Source organism: Tenrec ecaudatus, chromosome 10 (genome assembly GCF_050624435.1).
Source record: "Tenrec ecaudatus isolate mTenEca1 chromosome 10, mTenEca1.hap1, whole genome shotgun sequence".
Lineage (NCBI taxonomy): Eukaryota > Metazoa > Chordata > Mammalia > Afrosoricida > Tenrecidae > Tenrec > Tenrec ecaudatus.
Genome location: NC_134539.1, coordinates 104352172 through 104365132, shown reverse-complemented (window position 1 = coordinate 104365132; position 12961 = coordinate 104352172).

Sequence of the window (12961 nt, the reverse complement as noted above, 5' to 3'; positions counted from 1 at the left end):
TCCCCCTAGTTTACCAAGCATGATGTGCTTTCCAGTGGCGGTCTCTTCTGATAACATGTCCTAGGCATGTGAGAGAGGTGTCACCATCCTTACCTCTAAGGAGCATTCTTGTGTTTCCTCCAAGACAGATCTGGTGTGTTTTGCCCCTCCACAGTCCATGGTATTTTCAACATTCTTCACCAACATCATAATTCAAATGCAAAATTACAGAAGCCTTTATTACACTAACATGTGAAGCTATCGTTTCTTAACATATTTTCAATCTGGGTGTGTGCCCTTCTGGAGGCGACGTTTCCGTATTTCTAACCCTTCCCCTAATAATTCTGTGTTCTTTGACTTATATCGTGTCAAACAGCTGTTCCAGCATCTTTAAGGGGTTCAAATAGTGTTCCTCTTAAATGCCCTTTGAGCTTTGGGAACAAAAAGAAGTCTGAGAACTGGCTATAGAATGAAAGTTTCCCAAAGAAATTCTCACAGGACAGCCCTTGCTGTCTTTGAATAATGAACAGCTGCATTATTCTGAGTGAAAATTTTCCTGTGAAACTTTCCTGGTCTTAAAGCACCGATATAATTCCTAACTTTCCTAAATTTCTTCATAATAACTCCCAAAACTCTATAAAAAGCATTCCTTTGGAACCTCCAAAAACCAGTCTTTGTAATCTGAACTGACCTCTCTGCCTTGAGTTTAATTGACCCAGTAACTGTGGATTTGCCCTCTCTATGGGGGGACTGGCTTACTGAGAACACTTGTCTGTAGTCATCCAATGGCCACAGAAACGTTGTGTAAATAGGTTTTGTTTGGGATAAACCCATGCAAGCGTGAATTGGGACACTGGTAATGATACATCTGGTTTCTCCATTATATTTACATAATATTGAAATATCCTGTGAAGTATATACATGTTTATGTATGTATATGTGAGGGGGTACCCCTCTCAAAACAGTAGTTTTTTTCAAAGCTTTGTATTTAAATATTTTTACAAAACAACCTTATTACCGTCAAGGTCAAATCTGCAATTCCATTCTTGGAAACAGTTTTCAGACTCATCAGTTTGGATGGCTGATAGCACCTCCCTCATTTTTTCTCACCTCTTCGACATCATCAAATCCCTGTCCTTTCATGTCCCTCCTCATGCGTGGAAAGAGCAACAGCAACAACAAGCCGCATGGAGCGAGGTCAGGTGAGTGGAGCAAGAGAAGCATGCTGTTTTTTTGCCCCAAACCGGCACACTGAGATGGCTGCAGGAGCAGGTGCATTGTCCTGGTGGCAAAACCAGTCCCCTGTCTGCTACCAATCAGGCCTTCATTGCTGCACACTGTTATGCAATCTTTTCAGAACCTCTAAATAGAAAGCTTGATTAACAGTCTGACCCGGGGAACAAACCCCACATGCACTACGATGGGACCTTTTCATCCGTCCAGTAAATAGATGGATGACCAGAACAAGGTTCACATCGATCAAAAATTTCACCTTTTTTGAAATGGGAAAACCACGCATACACTTGAGTTTTTCCCAGAACACTAACCTTGTAAGCGGTGTTCAACATCATAGCAGCTTCTGCAGCATTTTTCCTGAGCAGGAAACAGAATTCCACAGCTGCACGCTCTTCTCTTAAATTGGCCATCACAAAACACGAGGTTCAAGTGATACATCTTTTATGAAAAAATTCACCGTTAGAAGAGAGAATCTTCCCAGACAATGCCACTGGGTGCACTAATTCAGAGTGAGTTGCTAGATGCTTGCCTAGTAGGAAAAATGGCTATATGAAAGCTTTGCTCTGCTCAGAGTAATTCTGTTTTGGGGGTACCCACTCGTGTATGCAGATATATTTGTGTATGTATGTATATGTATACATACACCTATATACATAGATATGTATTTGTTGGTGTAGTTTCATTTGCCTTCCCAACACTGTCCAATTTGAGTGTTAATCTATGCACCAATTTCTAGATTATGGCTATTACTATTATTATAGTATTTTATACATAACAGTATTTATGTTTGTTGCTTTTTACTTAGGCTCTTCCCAGTGTCTTTCTTTGTCTTGTTTATGTTGTGCTGACCTCCTTTTGTTTATTGCCTTTCCCTTTACAGTGGGTTAAGCACTGGACCGCACACTGCAAGTTCAGTGGCTCAAACTCACCAGATGATCCACAGGAGTAAGTTGAGGCGGTCTACTCCCGTAAACATTTAATATCTCAGAAACTCTAAGAACAGTGCCACTCTGTCATGTAAGGTCAGGGTCAACTTGATGATCGTGGGTGGGAACCTCAAAGAGGGGTGGATTTTCCCATTCAAAGAATGTTTCTTTTTGTGTGTAGACCTTTTCTTACATCTTCAGAGTAGTGGTCTCTGATGATATTTGTTCTTTTGTGATTGACTGATTTTATTGACTAGATGTCTTCTAGGTTTATCCATGCCATGGGGTATTCCTCAGATTTAGCATTATTCTTTAATGTGTCATGGCATTCTGTTGTGTGTATACCATCGCTTGTTTATTCATGCATCCTTTGGTGGACACTTAGGTTGTTTCTGTTATTTTGTTATTATGAAAAGTGCTTCTTGAATGTGGGTGTCCCTACATCTGTTGACTTTCATTTCCTAGGATATATAACTGATAGTGAAATTGCTGGATTATATGATATCTCTTGTTTTTCACCAATATCAACAGGATCACTATGAGTCAGAACCAACTTGATACTTAAGAACAGTATCTATATATGTCATATATGTGAGAATTATAAGGCATATAAATGAAAGTATGTCTTTGAAATTTTTTATAATAACTGTATTATTGTGTATGACATGACATGTAAAGGTCAAAAAGAATTATACAAATTCTCACAGTTTCCTAACTCAATCATCCCACCACCATTTTTTTGGTCTTTTCTTCAAACGCTACATTAAATTCTAAGACAGCATTACTGAGCAGAATCTACTCAGGGAAAACCACATGGGTACTACCGAAGCCTTTTACGGCATAATTTCATTCTGGAATAATGTTTAAGGCAAAGGACAGATCGTCACCCCAGGGTTGGCGGGGATCTGATCTAGATGCTTTCTTATAACAGTGGGTGAGTCCTGGTAGAATGATAGCATCTCCAACACCCTCTCCAACACCCTCTTTTCAAACCCCAGTTAAAAGGGAGCTCTGTTTGCTTGATTTCCCTGGTATGGTTTAAAATATTTCTATTTTCCATGGGCAGATTAACATCGGACCATCCGTGTGATGTGCCAATTCCTACTTTGCCCTAAAAGGTTGAAGCAACACCCCCTCTTAGAATGCCCCTCACAAAGCCCAAGGAAATCCCTCTTCCGAAGGCACAGTGAACCCACTGTGGACTTCATAATTAGCGTCTGTAATAAAGTACTTAATCGGAGTAAAAGCCCTTGCTAATTACAGCAGGAAGTCGTGTTGGGCAGATCCCTATAGCTGGGGTGAGGGCCGGGCAGAGGTGTCTGGGAACCCGCACCCACAAGGGCCCAGTCCCTACAAGAGCCCCAGGCCTTAATTAGCCCTAGCAATTAAAAATGAAAACACTGCTCCATTTGCTCATTTATAGATGAAAGCCCCCTCCCCCACTGAGTCACTCTGAAGGATAATTTTGCCCCTGGGAAGACAGGCCTGCTGCTGATTACCCAAGACAATGGTTAGTTCCGACAGAGCTGCAGGGACCCAGTCACCCTTTGGCTTGCTAAGTTTCAGGCATCTCGGCAGAATGGGAGATTGACTGGGGTTAATAGACTTTTTTCCACAGGTCAAGACACAAACCACTGGGTTGTGGGTGCTCTTGCACGTAATATCACAAGCTATAAATCAAACTGCCGAAAAGGAGTGAGGTGCCTTCTCCTTCCCAACTCTTGCTCACAATTGACTTTTGTTTCTCCCCAGCCACTGTCTACCTTCCGCTGCTGCTTGGAAATGCGGCCCTATGACTGGCCTGATCGATGGGGTAGGGGGCTGCGATTCATTTGTCATAAGCCTCGTGAGGAGTTTTCCCATAAGGTTCCCTGGAATTCCTCTGTTTGTTTTCCCGTCATGTCTAAGGTCGCCCGCGCTTAGCTGCAGCTGTGGCAACTGTCGAAACCTGTTAATCTCACAGTGGATTTGATGGTCAAAGTTACACAGGCGAATGAAGAGATTTTAGAAAGGAAAAGGTGCTGTGGGTGATGCGAGGAGAGTTTGACTATTGAGTCTTGGGCACTTTGATCGACTGGCAGGTCAGTGCTGGTATTTGGGGCGTGGCGGCCACAGGCACATTGCCCTGGAAAGCAAAGCCACGTGCAGCTCCAGTCTTTGGGGGGCGAATGACTGAAAGCAGCTGTCTCAACAAGAGGCGGCGATGGTAGCGCATGCTTCTCTTAAACGCTCAGAAAAGCTTGTGGTCATCCAAGGATTAAGCCCAAACTCAATGGTTTTTGCTTCTTTTTTCCATTGTTCCCTCCAACCACAAGACAGCAGCATTGATTTGAAGCTATCGATTGGTTTCTCAGACTCACCCTGAGTTGATCCTTGCCTAGTTTCTTCAATATTACTGGACGACATTGCTGGACGCTCATTACAAATAATCATTATGATTATCAACAAGCTTCCCCAAGTTAGAATCTTGAAAATATTCTTCTTAACCTGAGTTCCCTGGCATCAATTCGATTCTGACTCTTCAATTCTGCCTGACTGAATAAAACTGTCTCTTTTGGTTTCTGGGGCTGTCAGTCTCTATGGGAACCGATAGCGTCACCTTTCTTCGACAGATTTGAAGTGCTAATCTTGCAGTTTGCAGCCTAACATGTAATCTGCTCCACCATTGAGGTAACCTCCTTTGCTAATTGTCAATAGTGCCTTTAGCTTGCCTGTCCCTAGAGGTGGAGAGGAGGAGAGTACAGAAAGCCATGTCAGTTCCCGGGAGGAAGGAGGAACGAGGAAAGCTGGAAGACCACCTAACTCTGCTTCCGGCCATCATGGAGATGCTTCCTTCTCGCTTAGAAACCGGGAACCTGCGTGCCCTGTAACAGAGTCCTTGATGAGGACTCCGTGGGTGTCAGAGTAAAATTGTACTCTCTGGGATTTTCAATAACTGATTTTTCAGAGGTCGATTCCAGGGTTTTTTTTCAGAGGGACCTCTGCGTATACATGAAGTGCCAACCTTTAGGTCAGAGAACGAGAACATTAGTCACATGCAACTAACAGGGAGTCCGCTCCAATGTGAGCCATGTTAAAATGCCCTGTGAAATCCACAATAAACTTAAGAAAGTAAGTAAACTAAGTCTTCCAGCACCAGAAAGAAGGAGGCTCAGCCCAGTCAAGGTGGGAATTCCATAGGATGTATTTGGCCATTACAACAGCATTGAGGTAGGACTGAGGTTTTATTCCACAAAAAACCTGGGGGCAGGAGATCTGGTTTTGTCCATATATGAAGAAAAGTATTTTCACTTAGATCCTCTTTCTAAAACTGGCCACCACGAAGGGCTTCCCACTCCATGAAAAGGAAAACTTCTGTCTCCTAGCTGAAAGACTCAGCAAAAGGCACAGCATGCGACTCTGGCTCTAAATGGTGTTTTGAAAAATCACTGAAAAGAACATATCCTTTGAGAAAGCTAACCCAACAACTGCAGTAAAAATAGATACAAATTCTGAGTTTATCGGCATTGTGTGGTAATCCCCAGAAGAGAAATTCACACCAAGTGGTCAAGACTCATTGTACTCCTGGGGAGAGTGGGTAATACACTCTTACACACACACTGCCCAGGCTACAAAATATACTTGCAGTGGAAACAAAAACAAACAAACCCTCCAAAAATCTTACAATAAAAGGGGGAAAATAATCCTGAAGGGGCATCATCAAGGCAGCAGATCGAGAACTAATACTCCAAGAATTAAAACACATAAATAACACCATCTGGAAGATATTACAAAGTAATATCTGAAAGATTTGTTTGGGGTGAGACAGAGAGGTTGAGGAATTATTTAAGTAAGTTTGCTGAAACGACATGGATACCTGCCTAACAAATAGAACAAGAATGTAGAACCTTTAAAGAAATTGAGGGGTATAAAAACGCTTTATCGTTCAATAAAATTCAAGAAAAGTATAAAATAGAGAATGTTCCTTTAAAATCATGAAGGCAGAGCAAGTTCAGATAAATCTGAAATCCCAATAAATATAAATGTATCGAATCATCTGATTTTATTCTACAAGCAAATAAACAAGATTCGGATATAGAACATTTCCAACAGGACTGTTAAATTGCAATGATGCAGAGATGGAAAGGAAAAGAAAATTGGTGTAATGATCTTAATATCAGCCAGCATATATTTTATTAGGGATAAAAAAGTTAAGTCCACAGAGATAAATACAAATAATTAGGAATCTCTAACAACCTTGGAATAGAATTGTAGAACTGGGAGGAGTTAAGAAGGGCCAGAGTAAGCTTTGAAAAGTTACGCTTACTCAATTTTTAGATAGACTGGTCATAACAAATGCTGGATTATTAGATTTGGTCCATGAAAAAAATATACAAAAAGACAAACTCCACCTGGAAATTTCTGATCATTAAGAAGTTAGATGTTGGGCTGAGGTGCACATCTTTCTACTGTACTTGTAATATTTTATTTCTTCAAAAGAGTTTCTAAAATAATATAAATAAATATAGCAAAATGATTGGTGTCTGCTACATTTTCTATAATTGGAACTATTCCATGCATATATACACAAAATGTATGTTATACCTTTATATCTGATGTATTTCATATTTACTCATAGAAATGGGAACTTGGAAAAGTTCATGGGAAAGTTGAATTTAAAACAATCGAATTTTCCCACAATCTCTGAGGCCTCTTGGTACGTATTTTTAAAGGCAGTCATCGTAAATAGGGGCAGAAATGAAAGGGCTTCTCGGTCATGCTGAAGGGCGTGCCCTTCGCCTGGAGGGCAGTGCGGAGCCATTGCCATGCTTTCCAGCAGAGCAGCAGCAGGACCGGGCTTTCATTGCGGAAAGGCCACCTGGCTGTGCTGTGGCAAGTGGGTTGGATGAGGCCAAGGCCGGAGGCAGGGTAGTTGGGGAAGAGGTTGTTGAAGAATTTCAGGACTAGGGTCATGGTGGCTTGAATAAGTGGAATGGTAATGATGCTGGAGAGAAGCAGTCTGATTGAGAGTTAATAAAGGCACAGGACCTCTGGGGCCTGTGGCTTCCAGTTTGAATCCACCAGGTGCTCTGTGGGGAAAAGACAGGATTTCTACTCCCGTTAAAGAGTTACAGTCTTGGACTCTCACAGTGGCAGTTCTACCCTGTGCTATAGGGTCATTCATTACAAGTCAGTATTGACTCAAAGGCAGTGACTGAGTGAACAGGAACAAATCAGGTAGGAGTCTGGGATGACCCCTGAATCTGGGGCTCCAGCATTTGCTAACCTGCCCTTCCAGGGACCATCAGAGCCACAAGAATTTTGTAAGAAGCAACTTTAGAGTTTGAATATAAACATTTTAACTTTGAAGTTATCTGCAGGACACCTAAATGTCGATTAAGTGCCATTCTTGTTCATGAGCTGCTGGTTCCATAGTTCCTTAGCCCCCTTCTCTGTGTTGCTGTTGTCGTTGTCCGTTGTTGAGCTGGTGCGGACTCACAGTGACCTTATGAATTATAGAAAAAGAAAGTCCTGTCTGGTTCTCTGCCATCTTCATGATCGTTAATATGATTGAACCCATTTCTGGGTCAATCCATCTCATTGAAAATTTCCTTGTTGTCATTGGTCCCCTTTACTTTGATCCAGCATGGTGTCCTTTTATAATGATTGGTCTGTCTTGATGACATGTTCCTTATAGCATGCATCCCATATATTTTCCTGTATGTTATCTAATCACAATAACTACCATTCTTATACCAGGAATAGTATCATGTGCTTTGCTTACATGAGTTCAATAGTCTGGTCCTTAAGATGTCCCCATTGTTCCCCTTTTCGGGATGAGATAGCTGAAGCTCGGAGGGTTGAAAACTTGCCTACTATAGAATAGGCAGTAAAGAAAGACTGAAAATTACACTTAGGTCTGAAATTTTATGCTGTGGACATAGCTGGGATCCAGCATGAACAGATTTCAAACCTTGGTTCATTCTTATTAAAGTAGATTTGATTTTCATTCAATAGGGATACATTATGGATTGACTTGGTAGAAGGTGGCAATGTAAGAAGAATTCAACCTTTCCCTCTCCTCAGAAATCATTCTTTAGTTTGCTCATTTAAAATTAAAATTTTTAAATTCCCATTGTAGAGTGTAAGCCAGATATTATTTTTCCCTTGTATTTGTAACAGGAGGAGATGAGTGCTCCGAGTATCCTCCAGAGAGAATCCAATCTCCAAATCATCTGGAAGTTTGGCACACTACAATGCTGGAAGCTGTACTATCAGCTATTTCAATTACCAGCGAGGTCCCCCATGGTGACCAGGTTTCAGCAGAGCTTCCAGGCTAAGACAGACTGAGAAGTAGTGATGTACTTCTCTGGAAGAAAGTCTTTTTTCCTTGGTTCATTGGTGATCTTCAGGGAGCTTAGGATCTATCTTCCTCCATCTGTTCTCACTTGCGTAATCTGCTTCTTTTATATTTCAAAAGAGATGGGCTCAAAATACACTCTCCGCCAATATTGTCTCATTCAGACAATAAAGAACCCATGTTCAAATGGTATTCTGACCATAGGTGTAAAAAGCATACTCGTTGCCATCGAGTCAATACTGACTTATAGCAACCCTATAGGACAAGGTGGGTAAACCTGCCACTGTGAGTTTCTAAGACTAACTGTTCACCAGAGTAGAAAGCCTTTGTCTTTCTGTCTCTAAGCTGCTGGTTTTGAACTGCTGACCTTGAGGATCACAGCCCAACACGGAACCACTATGCCACCAGGGTTCCTGACCACAGATATAGGATTTCCATTATAAATATTTGGGGTGGGGACACATAATTCAATTCACAATATTTCCCAATTTAGACCATAAAACTTCTACATAGAGCCAACCCAAGGTCTACTTTTCTGCCTAGAATGAGTATCCATATATAGGTCATATCTAAGAGTGCTCATAAGCTGAGGATATTTAATTCCGGTTCCCACATAAAAAAAAAAGTTCCTTTGTGTGTATCTGCTCTAACTCACAATAACTCCCTGCCTAATAGAGCAAAATGTTGCCGGCTCCTGCGCCTTCTTTGTGATTGCTCTACCCCGAGTCCACTGTTGCAGACACTGTGAATTTGGGATGCCTTCCAACCTTCGGGGTTCATTTTCCAGCACTGTATCAGCCAATATTCTGTGGTGAGCCAGAGAATTCCCATTGGTTAAATTTTGTCTGCAATCAGTACTATAGGTGAGCCTACTGGTATTTGAAATATCATTGTCATAGCTTTACTTTTCATAACATCATGTAAGCTACTGAGACTGGTGGTAAAAATAACTCAAAGGAAGTTAAATTTTTCACAATACCAGAATACCACCTAATTTACCTAGGATGTATTAAAAAATCACCCCCTATTTCAATATACCTCTCAGTTTAATGTTAGGAATTGACCCTGCAAACCCCGTAAACCCTGTTGCCCCCTCCCATCCTGATAATCTTTTGATGTACAGTGTAAACTTTTATACTACAAACCTGCTGCAAGTTTAACCTACAAATCTTTCAAAATACTAGGACTTTAGTAAGTCAATGGAGAATGCTGGAATGAAGCAAAGCCATTGGCTTAAATATTTTAGATCCTCATTTTACTTAAATTTTGCAGTTGACTCAGGAATGAACATAAACAAGACATTATAGGATTTCTTGACAGAATGCTTTAAATATTAATCAATTTGTAGAGTCGGGCCACTAAGCAAATTGATGAAAGCCTCCTTGAACACTTTTACAAAATTGAAATAAGCTTCTTTATCAGTAGCAGCAAACTTTAAGCTGAGGTGAGGAAGTCTTAGATGCTCTCTTTCAATTTTTAAGGAGAAATTATACCCCTAGACCTCCTCATTAATACTCAGTTCATTGTTAGTTCTAAGAATTAGAGCATTGTCATGATTTTAAATTAATGTTGTAGAATAAAATTGTTTTGTTATGGCACTTTATTCTTTGTCTAGTGGCATTTGTGAGTACTCAACCCTTCAGACATGAAGGCTATGAAGAATGGTGTGGTGATGATAAGAATCTCTGCGTATGTGACCTGGTGGCCATGCACACAAAGAGGGGATAGAATCTCCACATTTAGGAGATGACAAAGCCAGTTGACATACCTTTGGATTTCTGAGTCACTCTAGTAGAATCACAGACATTTAATTTTCCCTGGTCATTTTCCTAGATGCTATTGGATTTGGGTTTGATACTCCAGGCCTGTGTGGGCCAAATCAATTGGTATCACTAAGTAAAGATACACATTGTATCAATCCAATGTAGGAGAGCTATCAGTATTCTTGGACTCATCAGAATAGCTCAGTTCTCAGAGAATGATCTTATTTACTTCACGGAGAATGACAATAATAACCTTTTTAGAAAACTGGAATTCAATTTTTCTATTCAGGAAACTTGAATAATAGATTTCACTCTCACATTAAGAATTAAAGATATCAAAGCAGATAGTCTTCTTTCTTTCCTTCTTTTTGGCTTTCTTTTCCCCTGCTTCCGTTCCTTTCTAACTTCTTGTCTCTTTTCTTTTCTTTGTTTGGCCCATCAGGGTGTCCACCTGGGGGTGTGTATGGAAGATCAAACAGTGCAGTAGCTGGGAGATTAGGCAAGCGTTCCAAAGATGCACACAGAAGGACGTAAAGGTTGGCTTGATTCGTTTTCATAGTTTGTAGGTACTATTACGAGACTGTGTTCACATCAGTGAATAAGAGGACTTAGTTTTCTCCAATAACATAAGAGGTTAGAAAAGGTGCACAAGGACGTCGAGTTACTGAATAGGAACTATAATAAGTCAAGCTGCTTTTCAAGAAAAAACAAACAGATGAGGAATTAATGGTGTTTGCTCTCATATACTCAACCTACTGCCATTGAGTCAACTCTGACTCATAGTGACCCCATACAGGTCTCTCAAGGCTATCAATCTGCACAGCAGCAGATCACCTCTTATTTCTCGTGTAGAGAGATTGGTGGGTTTGAACCACTGACCTTGTGGTTAGCAGTCTCTTCCTATCGTACAGTTCTTTTGAATTCACAAATTGCTTTTATATTCATTTTCAAGGCAAAGTTACAACAATTCTGGGAATCTAGCCAGGCATATGTTTTATGACCATTTTACGCTTATAATAGTGTATTAGACTATGTTGTGTAAAGAAACAAAACAAGGGACACTTATATAAATAGGAGAAATAACTTTATATCAAGAAGACATCGCAGTCCAGACCAATTCAAGCCAATGGGTCCAATGGTTGTGGGAGCCCTTTTCAGAGCACTAGCTGCAGGCCAGCGATGAAGCAAAGCAGGAAGCAGGGTAAGCCCCGTCCCTGGGTGCAGAGTCACATGAATCCAAGGTTGATAGGAACCTGGCAGGACACTGACAGCCCCCAGGTCAGAGGCCCACGTAGGGCTGTCCCTGGAGGTAGACACAGAATTCCAAGCAAAAGAGCAAAGAAGCAGAACTAGACGTTCACAATGTCTCACGGTCATATTCCCAAGAAGGCACCATTAGGCTACCTGATTGACAAGTTGGCCTCCAGCCCTATTTCCACAGGTATTATCAAACCAAATCAAACTCACTGCCATTGAGTTGATTCTGACACATGGTAACACATAGGACAGGGTGAAACTGCCCCCATGGGCTTCTGAAACTGTAACTATTTATGGGAATAGAAAACTCATCTTTGCCCTACAGGTACCATCAAGTTGGCATAAAATCTAACTGCCCCAAGCAGGGAAACACGTGGGACATGAGGTCCTCGTGTCATCAGTGTTTTCTCTCTCAGTATGTTCCTCGGTACCAAGTACGTGTCCCCGTTCCTGACCATCAGTGTTTGCTGGGCTCACACTTGGCTGATCTTAGCTCGTTTGCAATCTTTGGATCCTTGATTTGAAGACATTTGAGACTTAGCTCACCCAGGCTGCATATGTCACTGGGGGCAGTTTCTAACAAAATGCCTAACCTCGTTGTGTTCTGAGAGATTACTGGGGGAATAAGGACGTGGGCAAGAGAACCAGAGCGGATGGAAAGCTCCTGATTGAGAGAAGTCGCCTCAAAGCATTCTGAGTTCTCAATTATCCTTCTCGGTAGGGGTGAACTCCAGTCCTCTAATAACTCCAGTTGGACCCCAAATCCCTGCTGGTCTTAGTGATTTATAAGCATCTATAGTTACACAGTGGCTTCAAGGAAGAGCAAAGCATGGTGGAGTAGAAGGTGCACTCCCAATGTATTTCCAATGCGTGAGACAGGGCAGGGGAGGTGGCATGGGACCATTCTACAGTTCAACTATTCCAGTGTCTAAGCAAGAGAGAAGGGATGAGATCTCCCTTGTAGACCCTATACACAAGAATGGCCTGTGGCTATTTCTTATTAGGTGAGATGGTTAAGTTTATAGTGCCAACCTGACCAATAAACACATGTGGGATTAATTGAAGGGTGGAGAGATAAATGGCTCGGTGAGCCTCATCTTTCTGGTTCTTGGGTCTCTCTTGCTTTCTGATGGTCGGACCAGGGTGCAGTTCCCTACTTCAGCTGGCAAGGCTCACTTCCTGCAAGACATCCCTGAGGAGAAACCACATGGACCTACCCCGATGCAGCCCTGGGTGCTGGAGCAGCCGTGTGGAGAACCCTATCAGCTTACTGATGCTTACTGATTTGACTTTCCTCTTGCAGTTGGCATCATTGCATGTATTTTATGAGACTGAGGAGGACTTTGTAGATTGGTGTCAGACATATGGGCTAATGCTGGACTTATGGGTTTGGACAGCACTGGGTTGGGATGCAGAATAATGTACACTTGCCCTTTACAAAAAAACTCTCTTATATGCAT